At 43.6% G+C, this 13343-nt stretch overlaps 1 long non-coding RNA gene across 1 annotated transcript in view; it reads right to left on the bottom strand.

Moving 5' to 3' along the window:
• Positions 1-4952: 4952 nt before the first annotated feature.
• LOC307181502 overlaps positions 4953-13343 on the bottom strand; it is an 851838-nt gene continuing 843447 nt past the window's right edge. Inside the window, exon 3 of the long non-coding RNA XR_013826928.1 lies at positions 4953-5015. This is a non-coding gene — a long non-coding RNA (uncharacterized lncRNA). The remainder of the gene's footprint in view (positions 5016-13343) is intronic.

Raw genomic sequence — 13343 nt, 5'->3', positions numbered from 1 at the left:
CTGAAACATCTAAAAAACAAAGCAACAGAGCCTAGGGCACTTCCACTTATGGTCCTATAGCTTAGGGAAATTAAAATCAAAAAGACACAGCCACCCCAAAGTTTGGAACGGCTCTGTTTACAAGAACCTCGTTTACAGTACAAGTTCAACATCACAGAAAGTGAAAAATGGATAAAGAAGTTGTGGTATTCACTTACAAAGCAATATCACTCAGCAATGAAATCTATGTCATCAGGCCCTTAGCAGCACAATGAGTGGATTCAGGTATGATGATTCTAACTGAAATAAGTCACACAGAAAAAGAAACATCATAAGATATCAGTAATACACGGAATGGAAACTTGGCTACACAGGAACTGAATTACAGAACAGAACAGGGTCTCAAATTTAGAAAACCAACTTATTCTTGCTTAAGGGTAAAGGTGACTTGGGGTGCTGCATAAAACCAGAGACTGAAATGAGCACAGATAAAGTTCCTTAGGCCAAATATGGAATAGACAAGAGCTACTCCTTGCTCAACGAAATGGACTCAACACCGCACATTAAACGCCTAAGAATGTACCTGACTAGTAAGTATCGTAAAACCTATGGATTGCTATGTCTCCAAAAGAGAATCAAGCATGTGTACAGGGGCATAAACGCAGCAGTGATAGGATTGGAGAGGTTCGGTGAGCAAATGAAGACCCTTTGAAGTCATATTGCATGGTACCCATTACACGGGTCTCAACTCTCCAGGTTTAAGGTATTCTTCCTTCAGCTAAAACATGCATGTGGAACCCAAGTATGATCAACCATGTGAACGGGAGACGTGTTCAAATATGTCTCAGTTTTCCTCCCCTGGTACTCGGGTGCAACATTCCAGACGCTTTACTAACACTCTCCCCACTTGGAGAGTCAGCGCCTTTAACCTCCTGTTTGGCCCAGTTTGCAATTTCTGCGGAAGATGAACAGGAATAGCGAGAACCAATGAGAGACTAGCTGGAGGTGTCTGGACGGGCAAATTTAACTCTCATTTCCCACCAGGAAGAGGAAATAACCAAAGGCTCAGCATGCCATACCGGAACCAGATTAGGGCCTGAAGCCATCCTGCGGTGTTGCGGCCAGGTCACAAGAAAGCGAGTTGAAGAAAGGAGCTCAGGGGCACTGTAATTCACAAACCTGCAGAGTTATAAATGACAGCTATCGTCTAAAAATATACTGAAGTAAGGCTGCCAAGAGGACTTGAAAGCGGGGCAGAATTGCAGGAAACCGATTTCAGGAGGTAGACTGGAATTGCATTGAAAGCATAGGAAAAGAGGCAGAACGTCCACAATGATGCACTTGGCCAAAAAGGGCGTATGCGTTTTTTCCTGAATATATTCAGGAAAAAACGCATACGCCCTTTTTGGCCAACCAAGCAAGCTTGCAAAGGAAATCTGCACTACAATGAAGTCTCACTTCCCCCCGGTCAAAAGGGCCATCTGAGAAAAGTGTAAAATCCAGAAAGGCAACAGGCCATTGAGAACTCGGAGCCTTGTTATGCTGATGGGCGGGATGTAAATTGCCAACAGACACTTGGGAGAAGTGTATGGTGTTTCCTGAAACATCTAAAAAACAAAGCAACAGAGCCTAGAGCACTTCCACTTATGGTCCTATAGCTTAGGGAAATTAAAATCAAAAAGACACAGCCACCCCAATGTTTGGGACGCCTCTGTTTACAAGAACCTCGTTCACAGTACAAGTTCAACATCGCAGAAAGTGAAAAATGGATAAAGAACTTGTGGTACTTACGTACAATGCAGTATAACTCAGCAATGAAATCTATGTCATCAGGCCCGTAGCAGCATAATGAGTGGATTCACGTACGATGATTCTAACTGAAATAAGTCACACAGAAAAAGAAACATCATAAGATATCAGTAATACACGGAATGGAAACTTGGCTACACAGGAACTGAATTACAGAACAGAAGAGTGTCTCAAATTTAGAAAACCAACTTATGCTTGCTTAAGGGGAAAGGTGACTTGGGTTGCTGCATAAAACCAGAGATTGAAATGAGCACAGATAAAGTTCCTTAGGCCAAATATGGAATAGAAAAGAGCTACTCCTTGCTCAATGAAATGGACTCAACACCGCATATTAAACGCCTAAGAATGTACCTGACTAGTAAGTATCGTAAAACCTATGGATTGCTATGTCTCCGAAAGAGAATCAAGCATGTGTACAGGGGCATAAACGCAGCAGTGATAGGATTGGAGAGGTTCGGTGAGCAAATGAAGACCCTTTGAAGTCATATTGCATGGTACCCATTCCACGGGTCTCAACTACCCAGGTTTTAGGTATTCTTCCTTCAGCTAAAACATGCATGTGGAACCCAGAGTATGATCAACCATGTGATCGGGAGCCGTGTTCAAATATGTCTCAGTTTTCCTCCCCTGGTACTCGGGTGCAACATTCCAGACGCTTTACTTACACTCTCCCCACTTGGAGAGTCAGCGCCCTTAACCTCCTGTTTGGCCCAGTTTGCAATTTCTGCGGAAGATGAACAGGAATAGCGAGAACCAATGAGAGGCTAGCTGGAGGTGTCTGGACGGGCAAATTTAACTCTCATTTCCCACCAGGAAGAGGAAATAACCAAAGGCTCAGCGTGCCGTACCGGAACCAGATTAGGGCCTGAAGCCATCCTGCGGTTTTGCGGCCAGCTCAAAAGAAAGCGAGTTGAAGAAAGGAGCTCAGGGGCACTGTAATTCACAAACCTGCAGAGTTATAAATGACAGCTATCGTCCAAAAATAAACTGAAGTAAGGCTGCCAAGAGGACTTGAAAGCGGGGCAGAATTGCAGGAAACCGATTTCAGGAGGTAGACTGGAATTGCATTGAAAGCATAGGAAAAGAGGCAGAACGTCCACAATGATGCACTTGGCCAAAAAGGGCGTATGCGTTTTTTCCTGAATATATTCAGGAAAAAACGCATACGCCCTTTTTGGCCAACCAAGCAAGCTTGCAAAGGAAATCTGCACTACAATGAAGTCTCACTTCCCCCCGGTCAAAAGGGCCATCTGAAAAAAGTGTAAAATCCAGAAAGGCAGGACAGGCCATGGAGAACTGGGAGCCTTGTTATGCTGATGGGCGGGATGTAAATTGCCAACAACCACTCGGGGGAAGTGTATGGTGTTTCCTGAAACATCTAAAAAACAAAGCAACAGAGCCTAGGGCACTTCCACTTATGGTCCTATAGCTTAGGGAAATTAAAATAAAAAAGACACAGCCACCCCAAAGTTTGGAACGGCTCTGTTTACAAGAACATCGTTTACAGTACAAGTTCAACATCACAGAAAGTGAAAAATGGATAAAGAAGTTGTGGTATTTACTTACAAAGCAATATCACTCAGCAATGAAATCTGTATCATCAGGCCCTTAGCAGCACATTGAGTGGATTCAGGTATGATGATTCTAACTGAAGTAAGTCACACAGAAAAAGAAACATCATAAGATATCAGTAATACACGGAATGTAAACTTGGCTACACAGGAACTGAATTACAGAACAGAACAGGGTCTCAAATTTAGAAAACCAACTTATGCTTGCTTAAGGGGAAAGGTGAGTTGGGGTGCTGCATAAAACCAGAGATTGAAATGAGCACAGATAAAGTTCCTTAAGTCAAATATGGAATAGACAAGAGCTACTCCTTGCTCAACGAAATGGACTCAACACCGCATATTAAACGCCTAAGAATGTACCTGACTAGTAAGTATCCTAAAACCTATGGATTGCTATGTCTCCGAAAGAGAATCAAGCATGTGTACAGGGGCATAAACGCAGCAGTGATAGGATTGGAGAGGTTCGGTGAGCAAATGAAGACCCTTTGTAGTCATATTGCATGGTACCCATTACACGGGTCTTAACTCTCCAGGTTTAAGGTATTCTTCCTTCAGCTAAAACATGCATGTGGAACCCAAGTATGATCAACCATGTGAACGGGAGACGTGTTCAAATATGTCTCAATTTTCCTCCCCTGGTACTCGGGTGCAACATTCCAGACGCTTTACTAACACTCTCCCCACTTGGAGAGTCAGCGCCTTTAACCTCCTGTTTGGCCCAGTTTGCAATTTCTGCGGAAGATGAACAGGAATAGCGAGAACCAATGAGAGACTAGCTGGAGGTGTCTGGACGGGCAAATTTAACTCTCATTTCCCACCAGGAAGAGGAAATAACCAAAGGCTCAGCGTGCCGTGCCGGAACAAGATTAGTGCCTGAAGCCATCCTGCGGTGTTGCGGCCAGGTCACAAGAAAGCGAGTTGAAGAAAGGAGCTCAGGGGCACTGTAATTCACAGACCTGCAGAGTTATAAATGACAGCTATCGTCCAAAAATAGACTGAAGTAAGGCTGCCAAGAGGACTTGAAAGCGGGGCAGAATTGCAGGAAACCGATTTCAGGAGGTAGACTGGAATTGCATTGAAAGCATAGGAAAAGAGGCAGAACGTCCACAATGATGCACTTGGCCAAAAAGGGCGTATGCGTTTTTTCCTGAATATATTCAGGAAAAAACGCATACGCCCTTTTTGGCCAACCAAGCAAGCTTGCAAAGGAAATGTGCACTACAATGAAGTCTCACTTCCCCCCGGTCAAAAGGGCCATCTGAAAAAAGTGTAAAATCCAGAAAGGCAGGACAGGCCATGGAGAACTGGGAGCCTTGTTATGCTGATGGGCGGGATGTAAATTGCCAACAGACACTTGGGAGAAGTGTATGGTGTTTCCTGAAACATCTAAAAAACAAAGCAACAGAGCCTAGGGCACTGCCACTTATGGTCCTATAGCTTAGGGAAATTAAAATCAAAAAGACACAGCCACCCCAAAGTTTGGAACGGCTCTGTTTACAAGAACCTCGTTTACAGTACAAGTTCAACATCGCAGAAAGTGAAAAATGGATAAAGAACTTGTGGTACTTACGTACAATGCAGTATCACTCAGCAATGAAATCTATGTCATCAGGCCCGTAGCAGCATAATGAGTAGATTCAGGTACGATGATTCTAACTGAAATAAGTCACACAGAAAAAGAAACATCATAAGATATCACTAATACACGGAATGTAAACTTGGCTACACAGGAACTGAATTGCAAAACAGAACAGGTTCTCAAATTTAGAAAACCAACTTATGCTTGCTTAAGGGGAAAGGTGAGTTGGGGTGCTGCATAAAACCAGAGATTGAAATGAGCACAGATAAAGTTCCTTAAGCCAAATATGGAATAGACAAGAGCTACTCCTTGCTCAACGAAATGGACTCAACACCGCATATTAAACGCCTAAGAATGTACCTGACTAGTAAGTATCTTAAAACCTATGGATTGCTATGTCTCCGAAAGAGAATCAAGCATGTGTACAGGGGCATAAACGCAGCAGTGATAGGATTGGAGAGGTTCGGTGAGCAAATGAAGACCCTTTGAAGTCATATTGCATGGTACCCATTCCACGGGTTTCAACTACCCAGGTTTTAGGTATTCTTCCTTCAGCTAAAACATGCATGTGGAACCCAGAGTATGATCAACCATGTGATCGGGAGACGTGTTCAAATATGTCTCAGTTTTCCTCCCCTGGTACTCAGGTGCAACATTCCAGACGCTTTACTAACTCTCTCCCCACTTGGAGAGTCAGCGCCTTTAACCTCCTGTTTGGCCCAGTTTGCAATTTCTGCGGAAGATGAACAGGAATAGCGAGAACCAATGAGAGGCTAGCTGGAGGTGTCTGGACGGGCAAATTTAACTCTCATTTCCCACCAGGAAGAGGAAATAACCAAAGGCTCAGCGTGCCGTGCCAGAACCAGATTAGGGCCTGAAGCCATCCTGCGGTGTTGCGGCCAGGTCACAAGAAAGCGAGTTGAAGAAAGGAGCTCAGGGGCACTGTAATTCACAAACCTGCAGAGTTATAAATGACAGCTATCGTCCAAAAATAGACTGAAGTAAGGCTGCCAAGAGGACTTGAAAGCGGGGCAGAATTGCAGGAAACCGATTTCAGGAGGTAGACTGGAATTGCATTGAAAGCATAGGAAAAGAGGCAGAACGTCCACAATGATGCACTTGGCCAAAAGGGCGTATGCGTTTTTTCCTGAATATATTCAGGAAAAAACGCATACGCCCTTTTTGGCCAACCAAGCAAGCTTGCAAAGGAAATCTGCACTACAATGAAGTCTCACTTCCCCCCGGTCAAAAGGGCCATCTGAAAAAAGTGTAAAATCCAGAAAGGCAGGACAGGCCATGGAGAACTGGGAGCCTTGTTATGCTGATGGGCGGGATGTAAATTGCCAACAGACACTTGGGAGAAGTGTATGGTGTTTCCTGAAACATCTAAAAAACAAGCAACAGAGCCTAGGGCACTGCCACTTATGGTCCTATAGATTAGGGAAATTAAAATCAAAAAGACACAGCCACCCCAAAGTTTGGGACGCCTCTGTTTACAAGAACCTCGTTTACAGTACAAGTTCAACATCGCAGAAAGTGAAAAATGGATAAAGAAGTTGTGGTATTTACTTACAAAACAATATCACTCAGCAATGAAATCTATGTCATCAGGCCCTTAGCATCACAATGAGTGGATTCAGGTATGATGATTCTAACTGAAATAAGTCACACAGAAAAAGAAACATCATAAGATATCAGTAATACACGGAATGTAAACTTGGCTACACAGGAACTGAATTACAGAACAGAACAGGGTCTCAAATTTAGAAAACCAACTTATGCTTGCTTAAGGGTAAAGGTGAGTTGGGGTGCTGCATAAAACCAGAGATTGAAATGAGCACAGATAAAGTTCCTTAAGTCAAATATGGAATAGACAAGAGCTACTCCTTGCTCAACGAAATGGACTCAACACCGCATATTAAACTCCTAAGAATGTACCTGACTAGTAAGTATCTTAAAACCTATAGATTGCTATGTCTCCGAAAGAGAATCAAGCATGTGTACAGGGGCATAAACGCAGCAGTGATAGGATTGGAGAGGTTCGGTGAGCAAATGAAGACCCTTTGAAGTCATATTGCATGGTACCCATTACACGGGTCTCAACTCTCCAGGTTTAAGGTATTCTTCCTTCAGCTAAAACATGCATGTGGAACCCAAGTATGATCAACCATGTGAACGGGAGACGTGTTCAAATATGTCTCAGTTTTCCTCCCCTGGTACTCGGGTGCAACATTCCAGACGCTTTACTAACACTCTCCCCACTTGGAGAGTCAGCGCCTTTAACCTCCTGTTTGGCACAGTTTGCAATTTCTGCGGAAGATGAACAGGAATAGCGAGAACCAATGAGAGACTAGCTGGAGGTGTCTGGACGGGCAAATTTAACTCTCATTTCCCACCAGGAAGAGGAATTAACCAAAGGCTCAGCGTGCCGTGCCGGAACCAGATTAGGGCCTGAAGCCATCCTGCGGTGTTTCGGCCAGCTCACAAGAAAGCGAGTTGAAGAAAGGAGCTCAGGGGCACTGTAATTCACAAACCTGCAGAGTTATAAATGACAGCTATCGTCCAAAAATATACTGAAGTAAGGCTGCCAAGAGGACTTGAAAGCAGGGCAGAATTGCAGGAAACCGATTTCAGGAGGTAGACTGGAATTGCATTGAAAGCATAGGAAAAGAGGCAGAACGTCCAAAATGATGCACTTGGCCAAAAAGGGCGTATGCGTTTTTTCCTGAATATATTCAGGAAAAAACGCATACGCCCTTTTTGGCCAACCAAGCAAACTTGCAAAGGAAATCTGCACTACAATGAAGTCTCACTTCTCCCCGGTCAAAAGGGCCATCTGAAAAAAGTGTAAACTCCAGAAAGGCAGGACAGGCCGTGGAGAACTGGGAGCCTTGTTATGCTGATGGGCGGGATGTAAATTGCCAACAGACACTCAGGAGAAGTGTATGGTGTTTCCTGAAACATCTAAAAAACAAAGCATCAGAGCCTAGGGCACTTCCACTTATGGTCCTATAGCTTAGGGAAATTAAAATCAAAAAGACACAACCACCCCAATGTTTGGGACGCCTCCGTTTAGAAGAACCTCGTTTACCGTACAAGTTCAACATCGCAGAAAGTGAAAAATGGATAAAGAAGTTGTGGTATTTACTTACAAAGCAATATCACTCAGCAATGAAATCTGTTTCATCAGGCCCTTAGCAGCACAATGAGTGGATTCAGGTATGATGATTCTAACTGAAATAAGTCACACAGAAAAAGAAACATCATAAGATATCACTAATACACGGAATGTAAACTTGGCTACACAGGAACTGCATTCCAAAACAGAACAGGGTCTCAAATTTAGAAAACCAACTTATGCTTGCTTAAGGGTAAAGGTGAGTTGGGGTGCTGCATAAAACCAGAGATTGAAATGAGCACAGATAAAGTTCCTTAAGCCAAATATGGAATAGACAAGAGCTACTCCTTGCTCAACGAAATGGACTCAACACCGCATATTAAACGCCTAAGAATGTACCTGACTAGTAAGTATCTTAAAACCTATGGATTGCTATGTCTCCGAAAGAGAATCAAGCATGTGTACAGGGGCATAAACGCAGCAGTGATAGGATTGGACAGGTTCGGTGAGCAAATGAAGACCCTTTGAAGTCATATTGCATGGTACCCATTCCACGGGTTTCAAATACCCAGGTTTAAGGTATTCTTCCTTCAGCTAAAACATGCATGTGGAACCTAGAGTATGATCAACCATGTGATCGGGAGACGTGTTCAAATATGTCTCAGTTTTCGTACCCTGGTACTCGGGTGCAACATTCCAGACGCTTTACTAACACTCTCCCGACTTGGAGAGTCAGTGCCTTTAACCTCCTGTTTGGCCCAGTTTGCAATTTATGTGGAAGATGAACAGGAATAGCGAGAACCAATGAGAGACTAGCTGGAGGTGTCTGGACGGGTAAATTTAACTCTCATTTCCCACCAGGAAGAGGAATTAACCAAAGGCTTAGCGTGCCGTGCCGGAACCAGATTAGGGCCTGAAGCCATCCTGCGGGGTTGCGGCCAGCTCACAAGAAAGCGAGTTGAAGAAAGGAGCTCAGGGGCACTGTAATTCACAAACCTGCAGAGTTATAAATGACAGCTATCGTCCAAAAATATACTGAAGTAAGGTTGCCAAGAGGACTTGAAAGCGGGGCAGAATTGCAGGAAACCGATTTCAGGAGGTAGACTGGAATTGCATTGAAAGCATAGGAAAAGAGGCCTAACGTCCACAATGATGCACTTGGCCAAAAAGGGCGTATGCGTTTTTTCCTGAATATATTCAGGAAAAAACGCATACGCCCTTTTTGGCCAACCAAGCAAGCTTGCAAAGGAAATCTGCACTACAATGAAGTCTCACTTCCCCCCGGTCAAAAGGGCCATCTGAAAAAAGTGTAAAATCCAGAAAGGCAGGACAGGCCATGGAGAACTGGGAGCCTTGTTATGCTGATGGGCGGGATGTAAATTGCCAACAACCACTCCGGAGAAGTGTATGGTGCATCCTGAAACATCTAAAAAACAAAGCAACAGAGCCTAGGCACTTCCACTTATGGTCCTATAGCTTAGGGAATTTAAAATCAAAAAGACACAGCCACCCCAAAGTTTGGAACGGCTCTGTTTACAAGAACCTCGTTTACAGTACAAGTTCAACATCGCAGAAAGTGAAAAATGGATAAAAAAGTTGTGGTATTTACTTAGAAAGCAATATCACTCAGCAATGAAATCTGTGTCATCAGGCCCTTAGCAGCACAATGAGTGGATTCAGGTATGATGATTCTAACTGAAATAAGTCACACAGAAAAAGAAACATCATAAGATATCAGTAATACATGGAATGGAAACTTGGCTACACAGGAACTGAATTACAGAACAGAACAGGTTCTCAAATTTAGAAAACCAACTTATGCTTGCTTAAGGGTAAAGGTGAGTTGGGGTGCTGCATAAAACCAGAGATTGAAATGAGCACAGATAAAGTTCCTTAAGCCAAATATGGAATAGACAAGAGCTACTCCTTGCTCAACGAAATGGACTCAACACCCCATATTAAACGCCTAAGAATGTACCTGACTAGTAAGTATCTTAAAACCTATGGATTGCTATGTCTCCGAAAGAGAATCAAGCATGTGTACAGGGGCATAAACGCAGCAGTGATAGGATTGGAGAGGTTCGTGAGCAAATGAAGACCCTTTGAAGTCATGTTGCATGGTACCCATTCCACGGGTTTCAACTACCCAGGTTTAAGGTATTCTTCCTTCAGCTAAAACATGCATGTGGAACCTAGAGTATGATCAACCATGTGATCGGGAGACGTGTTCAAATATGTCTCAGTTTTCGTAGGCTGGTACTCGGGTGCAACATTCCAGACGCTTTACTAACACTCTCCCCACTTGGAGAGTCAGCACCTTTAACCTCCTGTTTGGCCCAGTTTGCAATTTCTGTGGAAGATGAACAGGAATAGCGAGAACCATTGAAAGACTAGCTGGAGGTGTCTGGATGGGCAAATTTAACTCTCATTTCCCACCAGGAAGAGGAATTAACCAAAGGCTCAGCGTGCCATGCCGGAACCACATTAGGGCCTGAAGACATCCTGCGGTGTTGCGGCCAGCTCACAAGAAAGCGAGTTGAAGAAAGGAGCTCAGGGGCACTGTAATTCACAAACCGAAGAGTTATAAATGACAGCTATCGTCCAAAAATAGACTGAAGTAAGGCTGCCAAGAGGACTTGAAAGCGGGGCAGAATTGCAGGAAACCGATTTCAGGAGGTAGACTGGAATTGCATTGAAAGCATAGGAAAAGAGGCAGAACGTCCACAGTGATGCACTTGGCCAAAAAGGGCGTATGCGTTTTTTCCTGAATATATTCAGGAAAAAACGCATACGTCCTTTTTGGCCAACCAAGCAAGCTTGCAAAGGAAATCTGCACTACAATGAAGTCTCACTTCCCCCCGGTCAAAAGGGCCATCTTAAAAAAGTGTAGAATCCAGAAAGGCAGGACAGGACATGGAGAACTGGGAGCCTTGTTATGCTGATGGGCGGGATGTAAATTGCCAACAGCCACTCCGGAGAAGTGTATGGTGTTTCCTGAAACATCTAAAAAACAAAGCAACAGAGCCTAGTGCACTTCCACTTATGGTCCTATAGCTTAGGGAAATTAAAATCAAAAAGACACAGCCACCCCAAAGTTTGGGACGCCTCTGTTTACAAGAACCTCGTTTACCGTACAAGTTCAATATCACAGAAAGTGAAAAATGGATAAAGAAGTTGTGGTACTCATGTACAAAGCAATATCACTCAGCAATGAAATCTATGTCACCAGGCCCGTAGCAGCATAATGAGTGTATTCGGGTATGGTGATTCTAACTGAAATAAGTCACACAGAAAAAGAAACATCAAAAAATATCACTAATACATGGAATTTAAACTTGGCTACAGAGGAACTGAATTACAAAACAGAACAGGGTCTCAAATTTAGAAAACCAACTTATGCTTGCTTATGTGGAAAGGTGAGTTGGGGTGCTGCATAAAACCAGAGACTGAAATGAGCACAGATAAAGTTCCTTAAGCCAAATATGGAATAGACAAGAGCTACTCCTTGCTCAACGAAATGGACTCCACAGCCCATATTAAACGCCTAAGAATATACCAGACTAGTAAGTATCTTAAAACCTATGGATTGCTATGTCTCCAAAAGAGAATCAAGCGTGTGTACAAGGGTCATTAACGCAGCAGTGATAGGATTGGAGAGATTCGGCGAGCAAATGAAGACCCTTTGAAGTCATATTGCACGGTACCCATTCCACGGGTCTTAACTCTCCAGGTTTAAGGTATTCTTCCTTCAGCTAAAACATGCATGTGGAACCCAAGTATGATCAACCATGTGAACGGGAGACGTGTTCAAATATGTCTCAGTTTTCCTCCCCTGGTACTCGCGTGCAACATTCCAGACTCTTTACTAACACTCTCCCCACTTGGAGAGTCAGCGCCTTTAACCTCCTGTTTGGCACAGTTTGCAATTTCTGTGGAAGATGAACAGGAATAGCGAGAACCAATGAGAGGCTAGCTGGAGGTGTCTGGACGGGCAAATTTAACTCTCATTTCCCACCAGGAAGAGGAAATAACCAAAGGCTCAGCGTGCCGTGCCAGAACCAGATTAGGGCCTGAAGCCATCCTGCGGTGTTGCGGCCAGGTCACAAGAAAGCGAGTTGAAGAAAGGAGCTCAGGGGCACTGTAATTCACAAACCTGCAGAGTTATAAATGACAGCTATCGTCCAAAAATAGACTGAAGTAAGGCTGCCAAGAGGACTTGAAAGCGGGGCAGAATTGCAGGAAACCGATTTCAGGAGGTAGACTGGAATTGCATTGAAAGCATAGGAAAAGAGGCAGAACGTCCACAATGATGCACTTGGCCAAAAGGGCGTATGCGTTTTTTCCTGAATATATTCAGGAAAAAACGCATACGCCCTTTTTGGCCAACCAAGCAAGCTTGCAAAGGAAATCTGCACTACAATGAAGTCTCACTTCCCCCCGGTCAAAAGGGCCATCTGAAAAAAGTGTAAAATCCAGAAAGGCAGGACAGGCCATGGAGAACTGGGAGCCTTGTTATGCTGATGGGCGGGATGTAAATTGCCAACAGACACTTGGGAGAAGTGTATGGTGTTTCCTGAAACATCTAAAAAACAAGCAACAGAGCCTAGGGCACTGCCACTTATGGTCCTATAGATTAGGGAAATTAAAATCAAAAAGACACAGCCACCCCAAAGTTTGGGACGCCTCTGTTTACAAGAACCTCGTTTACAGTACAAGTTCAACATCGCAGAAAGTGAAAAATGGATAAAGAAGTTGTGGTATTTACTTACAAAACAATATCACTCAGCAATGAAATCTATGTCATCAGGCCCTTAGCATCACAATGAGTGGATTCAGGTATGATGATTCTAACTGAAATAAGTCACACAGAAAAAGAAACATCATAAGATATCAGTAATACACGGAATGTAAACTTGGCTACACAGGAACTGAATTACAGAACAGAACAGGGTCTCAAATTTAGAAAACCAACTTATGCTTGCTTAAGGGTAAAGGTGAGTTGGGGTGCTGCATAAAACCAGAGATTGAAATGAGCACAGATAAAGTTCCTTAAGTCAAATATGGAATAGACAAGAGCTACTCCTTGCTCAACGAAATGGACTCAACACCGCATATTAAACTCCTAAGAATGTACCTGACTAGTAAGTATCTTAAAACCTATAGATTGCTATGTCTCCGAAAGAGAATCAAGCATGTGTACAGGGGCATAAACGCAGCAGTGATAGGATTGGAGAGGTTCGGTGAGCAAATGAAGACCCTTTGAAGTCATATTGCATGGTACCCATTA

This window comes from Stenella coeruleoalba, assembly GCF_951394435.1.
Source record: "Stenella coeruleoalba genome assembly, contig: scaffold_68, whole genome shotgun sequence".
In the NCBI taxonomy this organism is placed as follows: domain Eukaryota; kingdom Metazoa; phylum Chordata; class Mammalia; order Artiodactyla; family Delphinidae; genus Stenella; species Stenella coeruleoalba.
The sequence above is the reverse complement of the archived record's forward strand: the minus strand, read 5'-3'. Positions and strand labels throughout refer to the sequence as shown.